At 41.7% G+C, this 17,948-nt stretch overlaps 1 protein-coding gene across 1 annotated transcript in view; it reads right to left on the bottom strand.

Annotated features, from left to right (window-relative positions):
- ZMAT4 (zinc finger matrin-type 4) overlaps positions 1-17,948 on the bottom strand; it is a 501,960-nt gene that overhangs the window by 313,122 nt on the left and 170,890 nt on the right. The window lies entirely within an intron of this gene.

The raw sequence follows: 17,948 nt of genomic DNA, 5'->3' as shown, positions 1-17,948 counted from the left end.
GAGAAAAAGCACCTACAAACCGGTTAATAATTGCACTGTGGAATATGCATTAACGTCGCATCCTTTCGAAATATTTATTCAACCTAAATAAATAATCTGATAATCCAGACTATCTGAAGGACAATGTGGCGTCAGCTTTAGAGAAAGGCTCATTAGCAACCTGCAATTTGCAGATGACAAAGCTCACCTTGCTGAAAGTCAAGAGGACTTGAAGCACTTGTTGAAATCAAAGACTGTAGCCTTCTGCATAGATTACACTTCAACATGAGGAAACAAGAATTCTCACAACTGGACCACGAAAAATAAAACTCAGTGAAATTGAGTCCATGCTGACTCCCGGTGAGCCTGCATGGCAAACCTGGGGATTTTGACCCAATTCATAATCACATTGAAGTTGTTAGAATTTCATATTATTTGGATCCACAATCCATGCTCATGGAAATCAAATGACATATCGCACTTGGGCAAATCTGCTGCACATTAAAAAAAATGTTAAAGACCAAAATGTAATTCCAACATCATTTTGATGACTAATATGCATCTGATCCAAGCCTTGGTATTTTCAGCAGCTCAAGAAAGGTAGTCCATGAACAAGGAAGACGGAAGAAGAATCGATACCTCTGAGTTGTGAAATGGCAAAGAATATTAAATGTGCCAGGGACTATCAAAAGAACTAACAAATGTGTCTTGGAGCAAGCCCTTGTTTCCTGTTTGGGGGACACGTTACCACAAGGAATCAGTTCCCTATGGAATTATGTCCCGATTCGTGAAGCAGAAAGTCGTGAGAAGGAGGGCCCTCAATGGGATTGAGGGCCAGAGTGACTGCACTCTTGGGTTCACACACAACTATTGTGAGGAAGGTGCAGGACACGGCAGCGTTTTCTTCTATTGTACATAGGATAGCTCTCAGAGCCGACTCAGGAGTCCCTGGAAAAGGACATCATGCTTCCTACAGTAGAAGGTCAATGCAAAAGAAGGAGTCCCCCACTGAGACAGACTGACACAGCAGCTGCGACCCTGGTCCCAAACACGGCAACAGGATGTGGCCAGCACAGGACCAGGCAGTGCATCCTTTGGTTACAGATCAGGTAGATGGGAGTCAGAGCTGACTTGACAGCCCCTCACGGTTGAAGTTCTTCCCTAGAAGACTGATAGGACAGGGGATGGAGCAGCTTCTATGTCAGAGGATTTCAGCAGAGGGCAGAAGAATTCAGCATCAATTCTGGAATGATGCAATACAAACTGCTTTTGTATATTTTTAACATCAACACAGTTTGAACGATGTATACATAACAACTCACTCCATTTTGAAGTCATTGCTTTTTCATTTTGCCTTATAATAAGTTAGTGTCTTTTAAACAGCAAATTATGTTCCCTTTCAGCAATTTATGTACATATACATATGTATATCTCTGTGTATGTATATATGTGTGTGTATGCATGTATATATATATATACATATATATATAGTTTCTATATAGAGTCCAGTGAAATTGGTTGTACTTTTCACAATGGGTCAACAGCCTGATGATTGCCATCCTGGCGGTCGCAGTTCCTTTTATCTAATCTCGCTGCTCTCTTCACTCCTCTCCTTTGCTTTAGGACAACATTGACCCATCAGTGCCACACAGATAATGGCTTTAAAGGAGTGCGCTACTTACAGGTGACTTTGTTCATTTCATGAGCCAATGCAATGCAGAGTTTAAAGGGGATCTCAGAGCAAAATTCCTAGGGGCCAACTTTCTTTTTGAAAATACATTTTATGCTGATTATCAACATTTATACACACACCTACAGCCGTTGTTTGTTGTTTCGGTTTGGAGGTTAGAGGGTAGTCATGATATCAGGAGTACTCCTGTAGTCAAAAGCAAAAAAATCTAACATTTAAAAACCTGAAAGACACACACTGAGGACACAGAGCCCATGTACATGAAAAGGCTCAGACAGACTGGTAATTGGTGGAAAGGCAAACTGTTACAGTGTGAATTCAAATGTGGTTCAAGTGGGTTTTCAGTTTTGCATTTGTTACTGTAAGAAAATTTCTTACTTTAGGACCCTACATCATGGATCTCCTCCAAGTCTTGGGTTTGCAAATAAAAAAAAGGAAAAAACAGAGAAATCCATAATGCTGTTTTTCTTGTGGCTGTGATTTTCATTTTGTTTGCGATGTCTTATTTTTCTAAAATATATTTCTTTCTTAAAAAAAACCATTCCGTTCAGAAAATAGGGACTGAGTGCGTTATTTAATTACAGTGGAAGAAAACAAGTAAGAACCCATTAGCTGAAAAGAAAGGGGAGATAAATGACAAGCTCACCTGTGACAGCATTAGTGAAAAAAGATTTCCCAGCCTTCATATTGGATGGAAGAATGACTACCTGCGTTACACTTGGTGCCCTTGACCAAGGGGTTGGTCAAAGAGAAACAAGCAGTAAGAAATACCCCCTCATTCTGGAAGGATGGAAAAGGGAAACAGTCAATGATGAACTTGAATGGCTCCACCTGCCTTCTCCAGCTTGCCTGGGCTGGACCCAGATCCTGCCCCAACCACCATGCTAATCGTGATGTTAGGCAGGAAGAAACACCTGCAGAATCATCTTCTCACGGGAAGAATGTGGGATCGCATTCTCAGTGAGTGTGACGCAAACCCAAAGCCGCTTCCAAAAGATGCTCTGAGTAATAGGGGTTGAATTCCAGACATATATGAATGCGACCTTCACTGGGAATGGGATCCTTGCAGACACAATCAGTTAACTATGAGGGTAGGTTCTGATAGGTTGAGTTCTAGTCTAACATAACTATTGCCCTGATGAGAAGAGGCACAGAGACCAAGAGAAAAAGACAACCTTGCATTATCCTGTTTCTAGCCAAGGAGTGATTGCGAGACCATCAGATGCTAGAGGAAGCCAGGTGGATCCCTCATCTAGAGCCTTCAGTGAGAGCATAACCCTGCAAACATCTGGGCTTTGGTGTCCGAGCCTCTCCCCGCCGCCCCCACCCCGAACTGTGAGAGAAAGCGAGGTATTCGATCCTTTGAAGTTTCCCAACTTGTGGCACTTTGATATGACAGCCATAAGAAACAGTGCCTCTGGTAGACAAAGCAGTGTTTAGAAGAAGTCTATCCCTGGGGGCTGTCAGTCTGCCCTCCCGCCAGACTTCTGACCTTCACCGTTAGAGTGTTGGTCTGGTGCAGGACGTGCTAGTGAGTCCTCTCCATCCTTCCATGCTCACACACCTTTCTGTTTCTTCTTTCAGCTAGCTTCCCTCTCTATGAGAAATGTCTTGAAATTCAACCTGTCAATCCTGCCTCTTTGATTTTATTCTAATAAAAATAAATACTTCACACAAAATTTAAAGTAAAACCAGGGCAAAGATACCCATTGCTGGATTTATTAAATTGGGACCAAAAAGAAAGAAAGGAAAAGGGAGAGAGCGACATGCTGGGCAGTAGGAGGGCATGTGAGGATCTCTGGAAGTCTTAGAAAGTGCAAACTTTATGTTCTGCATCATGCAAAATAAGCATGCTAAGTCCACCTCAAATTGCATTGATACCACGATTGCAATGATGTAAAAATGTATAACTATACCAATAAAAAGTGGGTGGAAAAAAGGAGACAAAAATAACAAAAAAACAAGAGAAAGAAATACAAGATAGAGGAAACATGGATGACTTTAATATTCTAATTATATAACAAATGCAAAAATAATAATAATTTTGCAAGGTTCCAGGCATTGTAGTTCCATCTTAAGTACACTTTTTATCAACAATTATTGTAATTAGTAGAGAGCATCACTGGTCTGGAAAGCTTTTAATACATATTGGTATAATTGACCACATTTCCATCTACTCTTGCTAATTTCTGATCAACAATGGAAAGGCACACTTTTTCATGGCAGTAATTGAAAATTATATGTGTCCACTTAACTCAAGAGGAATACTTGTGCCGCAATATGTGTACGTTAAAATGGAAAACTTTATTTGGACACATAACAATCTCATCACAGATATGTGTAGTTTTCATCAGCGGATCATTTTCATTTTCTGGGTATGAGCAGACTGAGCATGGAGAAAAATGCTGTCTAGGTCCTGAGGAGTTTGTTCACATCTGAATTTAAGAAACAAGTAAACTCCAACAACAGGAAATCTTATTACACTGTCAAAGGTCTCTTAATATAAACAGTTCACATTACTTTGAAAACCATCATAAGGCAAAACATCCAAATCAAAGGAATTCTAACTACCCCATATGTTAAATGGATCCATGACAGAGTCCCAGGAGGGACAAAACACCCACTTCTTTAAGAGGAAAGATATGAAGAAAAATCATAATCTCTTTGAATTGCACAGAGAAACAGTTAATTCCAGGCTATTTGTTGCATTAATATTTGCATTTTAAGCAGAGTTCTTACTTTCATTCAAACTGCATCAATGTTAAGCTTCGCAGATAGGCCAAAAATTACCAACTTTCCCATTTTAATTAAAGTCTTTGCCCCCAGCTGCTGAGCATTGTACAGGGGCAGACCTATCTGCAGGTTATTGTCCTCTGCTGAAACAAGCTCCTGGCACTCAGAAGAAATAGTCTAAGGTGGAAATCCAGGCCAGCCTTCTCTTTAGGGGGACAATGAGGAGACAAACCTCAATTTCAGATGTCTGCTGTGAAGACACGGGATGGCTTTGTGCTTCCCCTAAATAACAATTTGCCATTATCACATATTCCTTAACAAAAGAATATCACCACCAAAATCAGCCTCCAAAAAGACTAGTGGTTTCGGGTCTCAAAGAATAGAGAGCGAGCAAAGCAACTCTGGATTTGCATAATTCTCTAAACAGCCTTCAAAGTCCTTGCACATTTCTCCTCTCATTTCACCCTTGAATCACAGTTGTGAGGCTGGCTGAGAGGTGCTATCTCAAGTACATTCAAAAACATTCATCTCTGATCTCCTAGATAAGCCTCTGTCGTCGTCGTATTTTATCATAGATATCTAATTATACCTCTTCCAGAAGCCAGCTAAAATAAGCCAAAGAGTGTAAGAAAAAAGGAAAATTTAGAGCAGCCTGGTAATTTCAGAGGATGATGTTCACATGCACGCCCCCCATTGTAAAGCATGTCTGCTGCTTCTGGGGTGGAGAAGACGCCTGAGTCGGAATCAACTAGACGGCAGTGAGGTGTTTTATTATTGATTTTCTTCTTTAATTTGCAGAGGCGTTTGGACAGTTACCTGGTTAACCCCCAATAAGGGTTGTAGCTCATGAAAAAAGGAGAGGGTCTGCTAGCAGAACCCACCTAATAATCTAAAGTTGAAGGAGGGTTCAAGGGCAGCGTCCTGAAAAAGCTGTAGCACAACTGCACTAGGTTAAAGTCAGGGTGACAGCAGACAAAGCAAACAAAATAGAAAACCCACAGCCCTGGAGCTTTCCTCGGATGAGTGGGCTTCTTTCCCAAAGTAAAGCACATTTCCTGAGGAGCTCAAGGAGGAGGCAAGGCACAGAGACCAAGACTGGAAGATGGGACAACTCATCACCTGGAAGGGAAGTGGTCAGACTCTGCTGCAACTTTCCATGGTTTGGAGGCCACACTCCTTCCCAGGCTGCCCGTCCCCCTACCTTCAGTGAGGCGAGCACCTCTCCTGACGGCCTTGAGGATATGAACAGATGAAAAATGTGAAGGCAGAACACATGCAAATAGAACGTTGCTTTGCAAGGTCCACGTTTTATGAAATTCGACCATTCAAAAAGAATCCTGCTGAAAGGATTCAGATGTACTGGGAAAGGAGGTGAGTTCTGCGGTGAAAGGAGCACATGCTTCACGCGCATGTTCAGTCAGCCAAGGCTGGTGCTTCTCATCATCCGGGTCCTTGAAAAAAGAGCCTGGATATCAACTATCCCCGCCACGCCTCCCCCCAAAAAACAAACCCACAACAACACAGCCGTCAAAAACCCTGGAGTGTGGGTAGGGAAACATTTTCCATAAAACTCATTTTCTAAGGTAGATGTATGCCTGTTGGACTAAGGCATGTCATAATAAAGCAAAACATAGTATGACAATAGCAAATATAAGGTAATTTTAGGATGTCAATTATTGGGCCCTGCAAAGCTTCCCACTCCATAACCTTTGAGTCATAGCCATCTGTTCTTTACACACACGGGCATTTCATCCTCAAGTCCAAGGTATGAATGCAGCTCCTTTAATCTTCTAGGAGGGTGCTTCAGATACACTCTGGTTCCATTAGTAGGGTTTCCAACCCAGATCCTTCGGGTGTGGCCTACACAGATGTTTGCAGCTTGAAAGAACAAAACAAACAAACCAAAGCAGACTGCTGGTCTGTAACACATGATCTGGGGCACCAAGAGCTGGATAGAAAAGTGGTCAAAAGCGCCTGAGTGAGAACATACAAGGCACCTTCTCCCACTGGAAGTCTCTACCGTATGTAGTGTGAGGCATTCTCTGTGTTTTACCGCCAGCAGAAGTGAAACCATCATCTGTGTAATGGGGATCATCTCCACACGTCTGCATTTGCACTTCCATTGAGGTTCATTGAGCACCCTTTTAGGAGTTTCTGTTGATCTGGGGTGAAAGTGGAACTGTGCTGTCTGACAACACGGGAGTTCTCAATCTGTACAAGTCAACAATCCTTGAATTTTGTTTAAAAAACTTCCCTACACATGTATGTTTGAGTTTTTTCTAAGTAGTATTTTAAATTCCATACCACTAGCTAATTTAGTGCTATTATCAGTTGACAAGGAAGCCTAGTGGCACAGTGCTTGTGTGTTAGGCTGCGAACTGCAGGGTCAACAGTGTAAAACTACCAGTCACTCCTCCACAGAAAGATGAGTGTTTCTGCTCCCCCAGAAGCTCACAGGGGCAGTTCTACCTGTCCTTTTGGATCGCTATGAGTCAGAATCAACCTGATGACAAGGAGTTTGATTTTGTTTCTTTGTTTTGTCAATAGAATTCCCATATGCCACAGGAGGAAGATTTATCATATTCACCAATAAAATTATAATGATATATTTATAGTGGACTAGGAGCATATATTAAGTATAAATATTTGAATGGATTTGTTAGCTTGTACTTAATTGTAAATTCTAATCTAAGGACAATCAATACTTCTGACGTGGCCCCACTTGATACTTGCCCTCACCCAAATAAACAAACAAACAAACAAAAAACCCACAGAAGGTATGGGTGCTATAGCAAAGTGTGGTAAAGAAAACGGACTGTGTAGGCCATCAAAGAGAATAGTGTTGAGGTCTTAAAGACTTGTTTTAAAACAAGTAGACATCCAAGTGAGGCAAAAGTTAAGTCGCCACAGAAGAATCAAAGAAGCTGTGTGATCCAAGGATTATATATAATAAAATCCAAGATCGGAGGAAGGAATACTATTAAAGCTTAAGTCTTGAGCAATTTGGTTTACAGAAAGCTATGGATGACAGTGAACACGGATAATCCATTTGCCGAGACCCCACATGGATTAAGACTCCAGAGAATTCCCTTTTATTGACCAGAGCTATAAATAGCCTAGCTATAAGACAGCGCGTATTGAAAATGGATAAAAGCTGATATCATTAGGTTAAATGTAACACCTTATTATTTGTTCCAATTTATATTATTTTCTGTTTTGTTTTCAATTGAGGTCTTTCTGTGTTTTATTTTGTAATTGTTGAAGGGCAGGGCGTTGTATGTTTTTAATTTGTGAAATCCAAGATAGGTAAATCTATAGAGGCATTAACTAGATTCATCATTTCTTGTGGCAGGGGAGGATGCAGGGGGTAGAGAGCTAATATTATTGAGTACAAGAATAAGGAAAAGGGTCTGAAATAGATTGCAATGATGAGTGCACAGTTCTGTTTATGTTTACACCATTGAGATGTATGCTCTGGAATTAGAAGTCAATAAAACTGAAGGAACATGAACTATGGTGACACAACTCTACTCTGGCATGTATGGGATCTTCCATGAGTTTGAAGTGACTTGATGACAACCAGTTTATTGTTATTTAAGCAACAGGATTCAAGGCATTTCTTTATACACTGGGGTCACGGGACAGGGATTAATAGTCTGCTCTACCAAGAATGAACAGAGTCTATTATACCTCTGTAATATTAAAACAGGAGACCTGTGAGAGCAAAAAAAAAAAAAAGCTCAAGAAGAAATCAAACCCTTTTCCCCAAAAAATATTCACTACAGTTAATAGAAGAAATCTTTAAATGGCACGTGTTTTGTGTCATTAAATCAAGAAAAATTGCCCTGGTGGTGAAAAGCTAAGAAATGAAATAAGACAAATAATTAAGATAAGATGCTACTGCATGAGTTAATAATGGAAGAAAATTTAATATAGTAAGGCTTCAATTCGAAAGTCCTTAGAAGCAGTTGAGAGTAGAATCAGCCCAGTATATCAGTACACAGATAAAAGCAGAGATACTTTCTGGAATTCAGAGGGAAAAATAAAGAAATTAAATAATAATAGTACTGGGGAACTTACATAAGTTAGACAAGAACAAATTGAGTGTGGCTGTCATGGAGTAGAAGAATGATTCCCCAAATATGCAAACCCACTATTTTGGCAACAATAGCAAAACATAGTTGATCTTCTATCATTAGAATGTTTCCTAAATAACAAAAGAAATGGCAATAATAGATATTCCTATGGCTACATTTTTTTAAATGGTGTTCTCAGAATGAATAGATTATATACATGTAAGAGACCACAAAATAGGAAAAATAATTGTAACGCAAGATAAAAATGTTTTAACAAACCAATAAGAAAAATTAAGTCAAACAATATAAATATGTATTTTAGAAACATATTGCTAAAATATATATATAAACAAGTTCATCCAATCATCTTTAATCATTTTTAATTAGGAAAATTTTTTTTAGTTTATAAATTTTTTTATAGTTTTACTTACAGAACTGGCAAAACTATATAAGATACTCCATATTTCCATATTGGTGAAGATGCCTGAGCACTTTTGCTATATAACTGGGGGGCAAGAAGATGTATTTGGGCTTCTTAGAAAGTTTGCAAGAAGTATTCAATAGGCAAAAGTTATTTGATCTAATAATCCTATTTTTATGAATTTATTTTGAGGAAACAGTCAGAGATATGCATTCAAGGAAAGAAGGTAAGCATATGAAAATGTTATTTCTTTCTTCACTACCATCAACTTGATTCATAGCAACCCTCTAGCACAGAGTAGAATTGTCCCGCAGGGTTTCCAAGGATGTCATCTCTACTGAAACAGACCGCCACATCTTTCCCTGGGAAGCAGCCTGTGACTTCCACACAGCAACCTTCTGTGTAGCAGCCACATGCTTTGACCGCCCAACCCCCTCACTCCCCCCACTTTAAAGTGAAGTCAGATGTTATGATAGATACTAGGCTATTTCTATATGATAGCTGCAAGTCCTTGGGTAGCACAAGCAGATATACTTTCCACTACTAACTAAAAAGTACAGACAATCTGATTGTGAAAAGTCCACAGCCTTGAAAACTGTATGGAGCACAGTCTGACTCAGCACGCATGAGGCCACCATGAGTTGGAATTGACTAGACGGTAGCTGGGATTTTGGTTTGCTTACATGCTTGATTGCCAAATTACCACTAGAAAGCAAATAATAATATATGATATTTAAAATATTCATGAAATATTAATACTAATATGACAAAAAGGCAGGTTCAAACTAAAATGTAGCCCATGCCAAAGTTTTAAAAATAAACACTTCAAATCTCAAACTTTAAAATTCATCTTTTCATGAAAAAGGCTGAGAAAGAAATAAACAAAATTATGAATGTTGTTTAGCCTGTATTATTAGTGATTTAAATTTTTCTTTTCCAAATTCCTTAAGGGGCCTAGCTATTTGATAATAATAGGAGTAAATCATAGTTTTAAAGATTCATTTCAAACTGCTGGATTATTGTTCTAATAGTCCTACATCAAGATGATGAAAAGAAGTTTCACAAAGACTAAATCACTTACACAAGACCCTGTAGCCTGTAGATTTTCAGAGAACTGAGATTTTTAGATTTTGTGGACACTTGAATCCAATCCTCCAACACAGTAAAAAGTTTAAAAAGGCAATTGAGTAATGCATGAATAAAAGAATAAGACACCCTCAAAGATAGCTCAATTCAAAAAATCAGAACGTAACAAGTGTTGGAAGGGCTGTGGAGAGATAGGAACTCTCATCTAATGCTGGTGGGCCTGTATGTATGTAAAGCCATTATGGAAATTGATTTGGCGATATCTAAAACAGATGGAAATTGAGATACCATATGACCCAGCAAACCACTGCCAGACATCTATGCTCCAATGTTCATTGCAGCACTGTTCACAATAGCAAGGAGTTGGAAACAACCAAAATTTCAATCAACGGGTGAATGGATTAAAAAACTGTGGTACATACATACAATGGAGTACTAAGCATCGCTAAAAAGCAGTGATGAACGCATTAAGCACATCACCACATGAGAGGAACTGGAAGAAATTATGCTCAGCGAAGTAACCCAAGCACAAAAGAACAAGTACAACATGAGTCCACTGAGGTAAGCTTAAAAAAGCAAAAGGGGCATAGGGGGAAAACTACTGTATACATACATTCCAGGGGTGAGGTCCAAATAATATGGCAGAGGCCACACTAAATCCAATATATATGACAGCCAACTAAAAAGGAGGAGGGATGGGAGACATGGTTAGTCGGGGGAACGGGGCACTAACCCACTCAAGGGGAGGGTGTTAGTTATATTTCCACAGGAAAGGGAGAGAGGGATCATCCTTCAACCCAGTGTGCCCAGATGTGAATGCAACATACTGGCATGAAGCAGGGAACCAATAGAGAGGTCTGAGGGGCCAGGCCCAACACAACTACATAGACAGCCCTTCCTCCCCCAAGAAGAATTCACTTCAGAGGACAGCACTGAAGCTACAGCTCAGGGTGAGGGTCATGCCTGATCAGAGCACACAAGAGCAAATGAAGAGGGAGGGAGAGAGAGTGGATCATATCCTGGCCCACCCAGCCCTGAGGATGATATTTCTGCTCAGAGAAGCCAACGTATGGAGAGGACCATAGGACCTACCCCACCACAAGACACAACATCCCTCACTGACCCATAGCACTATGGGGGACAACACTGGAGACACAGAGCGGGAATTGTGGCCAATCTGATCCAATCCACACTAAGGTGAAACACTAAAGGTGTGCAATAGAACAGCAAGGGGAGCAGAGAAATGAAGTCCCCGAGGAATACAAAAAATAGGCTGTGGGGCCAGGGTGTGGCACCCCATCAGAATCCACTGGAAAACACTCGTAAAAGTCAACAAACAGACCTAGAACTGTTTATAGGTTTTTCTCTTTTTTATTGTTGTTTTGTGTGTGGTTGTGTTGTTTTCCTTTATTGCTTTTTTTACCTTCTCTGTCTTGTTTTTGTGCATATTACTCTCTCTACGTGTCCATCTAGATTAGATTGGCAGGACAAACAATCCAGATGAGAAAACAACAGGACAATTGGTTCTGGGGGGACATGGGAGATGGGGAAGCCGGGGAATGAAAGTGGGTGTTAACAACTCCAAGGACAAGGGAATAACAAGTGATCTAAAATCAATGGCATGGAGGGTGTAGGAGGCCTGGTAGGGCTTGATCAAGGGCAATGTAACCAAGAGGAATTGCTTTAACCTAAATGAAGGCTGAACATGACAGAGAGACAAGAGGTAAGTAAAAGGAAATAGGGGAAAGAACTAGAAGGCAAAGGTCATTTATAGAGGTCTAAATATAGGCATATACATATCTAAATATATTTATATATGACAATGAGGAAATAGATCTATGTGCATATATTTATAGGTTCAGTATTAAGGTAGCAGATGGACATTGGACCTCTACTCAAGTACTCCCTCGATGCAAGAACACTTAGTTTCAATAATTCAGTATTCTGTGATGCTCACCTTCCTGACACGATCAATGAAAAAGAAATGGGTCCATAAGCAAATGTGGTAAAGAAAGCTGATGGTGCCTGGTTATCAAAAGATATAGCATCTGGGGTCTTAAAAGCTTGAAGATAAACAAGCAGCCATCTAGCTGAGAAGCAACAAAGTCCACATGGTAGAAGCACACCAGACCGTATAATCATTAAGTGTTGATAACATCAGGTATCCGGCATCAAAGACCCAGAACCAAAAATCAAATCATTGTAAATGAGGCGAAGTTCAGAGTGGAAACCTAAACCCCATCTGTAGGCAACTGACATCCCTAACAGAAGGGTCGTGGGGAGGAGATGAGCCAGTCAGAGTGCAGTATAGCACCTATAAAACTTACAACTTTCCTCTAGTTCTTTAATGCCTCCTCCCCCTTCCCCTGACTACCATGACCCCAATTCTACCTTACAAATCTGGCTAGGCCAGAACATGTACATGGGTATAGAAAAGAGCTGGGAACACAGGGAATCCAGAACAGATAAACCCTGAGTGTAGCCATACCTGGAGTGGGAGGAGAAGGGGAAGGGAGAAAGGGGAAACCAATCACAATGATCTACCTATAGTCCCCTCCCAGGGGGATGGACAACAGAAAATTTGATAAAGGAATATACTGGTCAGTGTAAGACATGAAAAAAATCTATAAATTATCAAGGGTTCATGAGGGAGGGAGGGTGGGAGTGAAGGGGGGGCAGGGAGAAGAGGAGCTGATACCAAGGGCTCAGGTAGAAAGAAAATGCTTTGGAAATGCTGATGGTAACAAATGTACACATGTGCTTGAAACAATGGATGAATGTTTTTGGATTGTGATAAGAGTTGTATGAGCCCCCAATAACATGATTTAAAAAAAAAAAGAATAGGGCCACCCTAGAACCAGAACCAACATTTAGTGAGTAATTGTGGGCAAGTGCATTTCAAGGCATCACTGTTACAGCACACTTTCCATTTCCAATGTCAGACCAAAGCACTGGCCTGTCTGTGTCCATCTCGGAGCCTCGGTGAGGCAGGGCAGGCCAGAGAGAAGCAGAGAGCCTGCAGTCCGGGACAGACGGCAGCAGCAACTGTGCAGTCCTGGACAGACAGATGGCACCAACAAGTCTGCAGGCATTTTTGCAGAGTGCGCACCTCAGCAGGTGAGACTGCACGTGAAAGATGAACTCCGAAAAGACTGGAGAATTGCTGCAGGGGCACAAAAGCCGAGGCTCGGGGGGTAGACACACTGCCCAAGCATCCCGGCACAGGCGGCTCCCGATGCACCCGAGGAAGAGAAGGGCTGAGAGGAGGCAGAACTAATTCCTAAGCTATCTCTAAGGCTTCAGACTCATCAGATGCTCAAAAACAAAGCACAACCTGACTGCCTTGGAGTTGATTCCGAGTCATATCAACCCAGGAGGCCGTGATAACACTGCCCCTGTGGGTTTCCAAGACTTCCAACTCTTTACTGGATTGGAAAGCCCCAACTTTCTCCTGCAGAGCGGCTGGTGGTTTTGACCCGCTGGCCTTGCGGTTAGCAGTTCAATCCATTTCACTTCGGCCAGACAGGCTGCTGTGACTCAAGGTTTGGGGCCTCCTTCTTTTGCATCACGGAATTCAGAGCCTCTCACCTTTCTCTATGATTGTGTTTATAACTAAATTAAGTGTTCATGTAGGTTCCTTTCTGTCTGTATGAGGCAATCACTCCATTTTCAGAAGCAAATGCAGAACTCTCAAAGTTTCTACAATAAGCTCCCTATATTTTTCCTGCTAAAATTCCTTTATTCATATTTTTGGTATTCCTATCATCCTGATACATAGCACCCTTCTCCCCGGAGAAACAATCCACTCAGTGAGCATAACTCTCCTGGGGTTTTGTGTTCCATTCCTATGCACTTCAATTATTCATTTATTCTCTCAAATGGGAATGAACCCTCCCTGTGCATCCCATGGGGTCATCATACGTCAGAATTGACTTCCTGGCAGCAAGGTTGTTTGGTTATAGTTTCTATGGGACAAGCTCTGTGAAGACATTACCAGACCACAGACACAAGGAATTTGCTTCCTCGCATTGTCATTCTTTGTACATACAGACATTCAATATCTTTTCCGCTCTCCCCAGCAGACATTATCCCTACATGAAATTCAGAACTGGGAAAGGATCATAGGCCAAGAAAAACCAATCTTTGAGAGCAAAAGTACATGTCATCTTGACCAATGACTGGAGCTGTATAAGAAGAGGAGGTCATTCCAGGTTTGTTTGCTTTTTTATCCTCAAAATATTTTAAAAGTGGAATTGAGAAATGCAGGGCATACACAAGTGTTAGCAAAAGATATATATTTGCCGGGAACAAAAAATATACAGCAAGTGAAATGGATAGGCGATATTCCTGCGTGTGCAAACATGTTTGCACTAGAGCATCCTTCTGTCTGCCCCACACGACTACATCAATACTGTATCACTTTAAATCAACGTTTTGCAGCACAAAAACGTCAATGACCACCAAAGCCTGGAGGAACCGATTTGTCCACAATGAGATTGCAGAGCTGTGGATGCGTGCCTACACGCCGTCTGTGCGCACTGTCGACCGAATCACACGAGAAAGGAACAGGGAAGGGTAGATCGCGTGAAACGCTTCATTTCAGCTGCTTAGGCACTGGGCTACGACCCATTCGATTGGCTGTTTGAACCCACTAGCTGCTCCTTCGGAGAACGATAAACCCACCTGCACCAATAAAGACTGACAATCGTGGGAACCCTTCACGGGGTGACAGTGATCAGAATCCACTAAGTGTCCATAGAATTTTGGTTAGGGTCTAATCACTGAACCCAGGTGGTAGTGTAAGGGCTATCAAACTAAGCTGTGTTTCTGTAAAGGCGATAGACTCGGAGACCCTCTAGAGCAGCGGTTCTCAACCTGTGGGTCACGACCCCTTTGGGGTCAAACAACCCTTTCACAGGGGTTGCCCAATTCATAACAATAGCAGAATGACAGTGATGAAGTAGCACTGAAAATAAAGTTATGGTTGGGGGGGGTGTCACCACCACAAGAGGAACTGTATGAAAGGGTCACGGCTTTAGGAAGGTTGAGAACCACTGCTATAGAGCAATTCCACCAGCGCCTATGCGCTTGCCATGAGTTGGAATCCACTGTGGTTTGGGTGGGATTTGGGTCTGCGGCAATGAGAGGGAGGGAAGGCAGAAAGGAAAGGAAGGGGAGAAAGAAGAGGAAGATCGGAAATTGTATTCCCCAGAAGCTTTTGTGTAATGAAGTTACTGAGCAGGGGTGCAGGGCGATATACACCAGCTGATTCCTGAAGAAAGTCTGGCTGATTTTCGGCACAAAGCCATCAAATCCTTCTGAAATGTGAAAGCTTAAATATCATGAGCTGATCCCGGGCTATAATTTCCCAAGGTCTCTCAGTTTCTCTTATAAAATTCATGGCTGAACTAAGATATATTTTAGTGCTTTATCAAAACACCATGGTAGGAAGCCTTCTAAGATTAACTCTTCCACCACCAGAGAAAAACATTAGTATAGTCAACACTCAGTGATTTGGGAGAAGGTTGCATCTGTGAACAATAATCACAAGTGAGATAGAGCCCCTGTCCTTATGAGTCCTAGGAGTTGCCAGAGCAAGGCAGGAAGACACCCTACACGTAGCACTGACAACTGCAGCATCTAGGTTACAAGCTGCCCAGACTGTTCAGGCAGCCTCTTTCTTTCTAAAACATGCATACATGATAGTTTTCCTCTCAGCCTATAATTTTACATTTGTTGGGAAGTAGTGTATCCTTGTTTTCAAACAGAACAGTGCTCTAAGGCTTGCATCTTGGTTTCTCGTCATTTTTGCACGAATTCCACAATGGACCTTAAACATTCTCTTCACAGAGAGGTTTCCCTGAAAACAAATGGTAACTATCTAAATAACCAGGTGACTCAGATGTCAGGGCGCAGCTCAAAGGGAACCCACTGTAAGCAAATGAATTGCAAAATGAAATAGATGACAAACATAAAAATAAACGAAAATATTTGCCTAACAAGAGAATTCTTCATCCTAGAGATCATTTAATTTTAATGTCATGTTTCGAAGTGCCCTCAAAACTCAAGTTTATTTTCAAAGACATCAGGTCCATATTATTTTCCAGAATACTACTATAAGATTGTTTAACTTTTAAAATCTGAAATTAAAAAAAAAAGAACTCGAAAAATGTTACAAAGCACCTTTATCAATGGAGAGCTTACAGGACTGAAGGATATTCCCAAATCTCCCCTTCCTCGTTTCTCCTGGTGCCTGTGTTTGGGTTGTGGTTACTTTTTTTTTGGTTTGGCACACAAAATTGCCCCACTGGGGTGGGCCTCCTCAGAAGTGCAGAAATCAGTAGGATGCAGCTAGACAGCTCCTAGAAAATGGGGTTAATGGCAGAGAGCTGGGCCCTTTGTTCTCTCTCTCTCTCTCTCTCTCTCTCTCTCCCTCAGAACTCCCCCTCTCCCAGTTTCCAGAGGCACAGTGTTTCTTTCCCCAGCAGTACTTGTTTGGTCGACACCGCTTCACAGACCTGAAGGGGACCACATCTGCACCTGGCAGCTGCAACTCTGCTACCACCTGCAGCTCCATCACCACCTGCTCTTCCCTTTCTCTCTCTGCCAACTCAAAGATGCAGAGCTTGGTCTATTGCAGGTTACTTTGGCCTGGAAGCATGATGGGAAAAAATAGTGCATTTCAAAAGGACCCCTTCTCTCTATATACATGGACAGTGGAAGACGTCTTTATTCAATCCTCCCCAATTGTTCCCAGAGCCGCTTTGCCGCCCTTTCCCTCAGGTGGAGGGACAGCTGGGAGGAGGCCACAGGTCACCCTTTCCAGAGGTTATGGCATGAGGAGGGGTGCCCTTGGGGACAGAGAGAGGACAGCAGGAATTCCTGCCACTGCAGGGTGTCCTTTCCCCTCCATTCCTTCTCAAAATTTGGTCCCCTGGCTCCAAAATCAGAATCTCCAGGGAGATTGTTCAAAGGACAGGCTTCAAACTTTTGCAAATTTGAAAATAGAAATTGCTCCCAGTGGGATCCCATGAATTGGGCTTTTTACTAGCTGCCCAAATGGTTCCTAGACAAGTAGATATTAAAAACAAAACAAACAAACGGGGAAAAAAAACCCTGGCATTATTTTGCCTCCTTTTGAGTGGGTTCTCTAGAATCCCCTCCACTTCTACCCCTGCAGGGCCCAGATCAGCAGAACAAGAAAACAGACTGCAAGGGCTCCCTCGGGGCTTCCGCAGGATTGGACTTCAGTGCCAGGCAAAGTAGGAAAACCCAGTCTCCAGACCAATCTCTCAGCAACTGCACAGAGCAGGCTGAGAAGTGTTGGCAGGGGCAAGGCTCTGACTTCTTCAGGCTATCTACCTCTTTGAGTGCCAGTTGTTAGAGGTCCAAATCTTGCCAGGCCCCCCTCCTCGCAGCTTCATTTCCCATTCTCTAACCATCTTCCGAGCAACTCCCTCCAGCTAGCAAATTGGCCTGCGATCCTCCTCAACTCAGAGCTTCCTGAGAGAAGCCGCTCCCTTCCCTTCTCAGTCAAAGCCCCTTTCCAACGTCCTTGCCTTTTTCTGGAGGATCAGCGTTTTCAAGGGCAGTCAAGCACAAAACCATGCGAAGCAAATATCTTGGGGGGAAAATAACAAACCCAGAATTTAAAATAAGCATGATAAGGAGTTAGATATTAGCCATATGAAATAGAACTGTAAAATAATAAAAACAACTTCAATAGAGATATTAGCTATTAGAATTACACACCATAACCTAGTGAGGCCTATTGGTTTCACATATGAAAATATATCAATATTTGTTTTATATCAGTATAAAATTTAATTATACTTGTTTTATATCAGTAAAAAATTTTTACACGAATGTGTGATCATCTCAATAAATTCAGAAAAAACACTGGAAGAAATCCAACACCCTTTGATGACAAAAACATTTAATGACTAGGCAGAAAAATGATCAT

This window comes from Tenrec ecaudatus, chromosome 8, assembly GCF_050624435.1.
Source record: "Tenrec ecaudatus isolate mTenEca1 chromosome 8, mTenEca1.hap1, whole genome shotgun sequence".
Taxonomy (NCBI): Eukaryota; Metazoa; Chordata; class Mammalia; order Afrosoricida; family Tenrecidae; genus Tenrec; species Tenrec ecaudatus.
The sequence above is the reverse complement of the archived record's forward strand: the minus strand, read 5'-3'. Positions and strand labels throughout refer to the sequence as shown.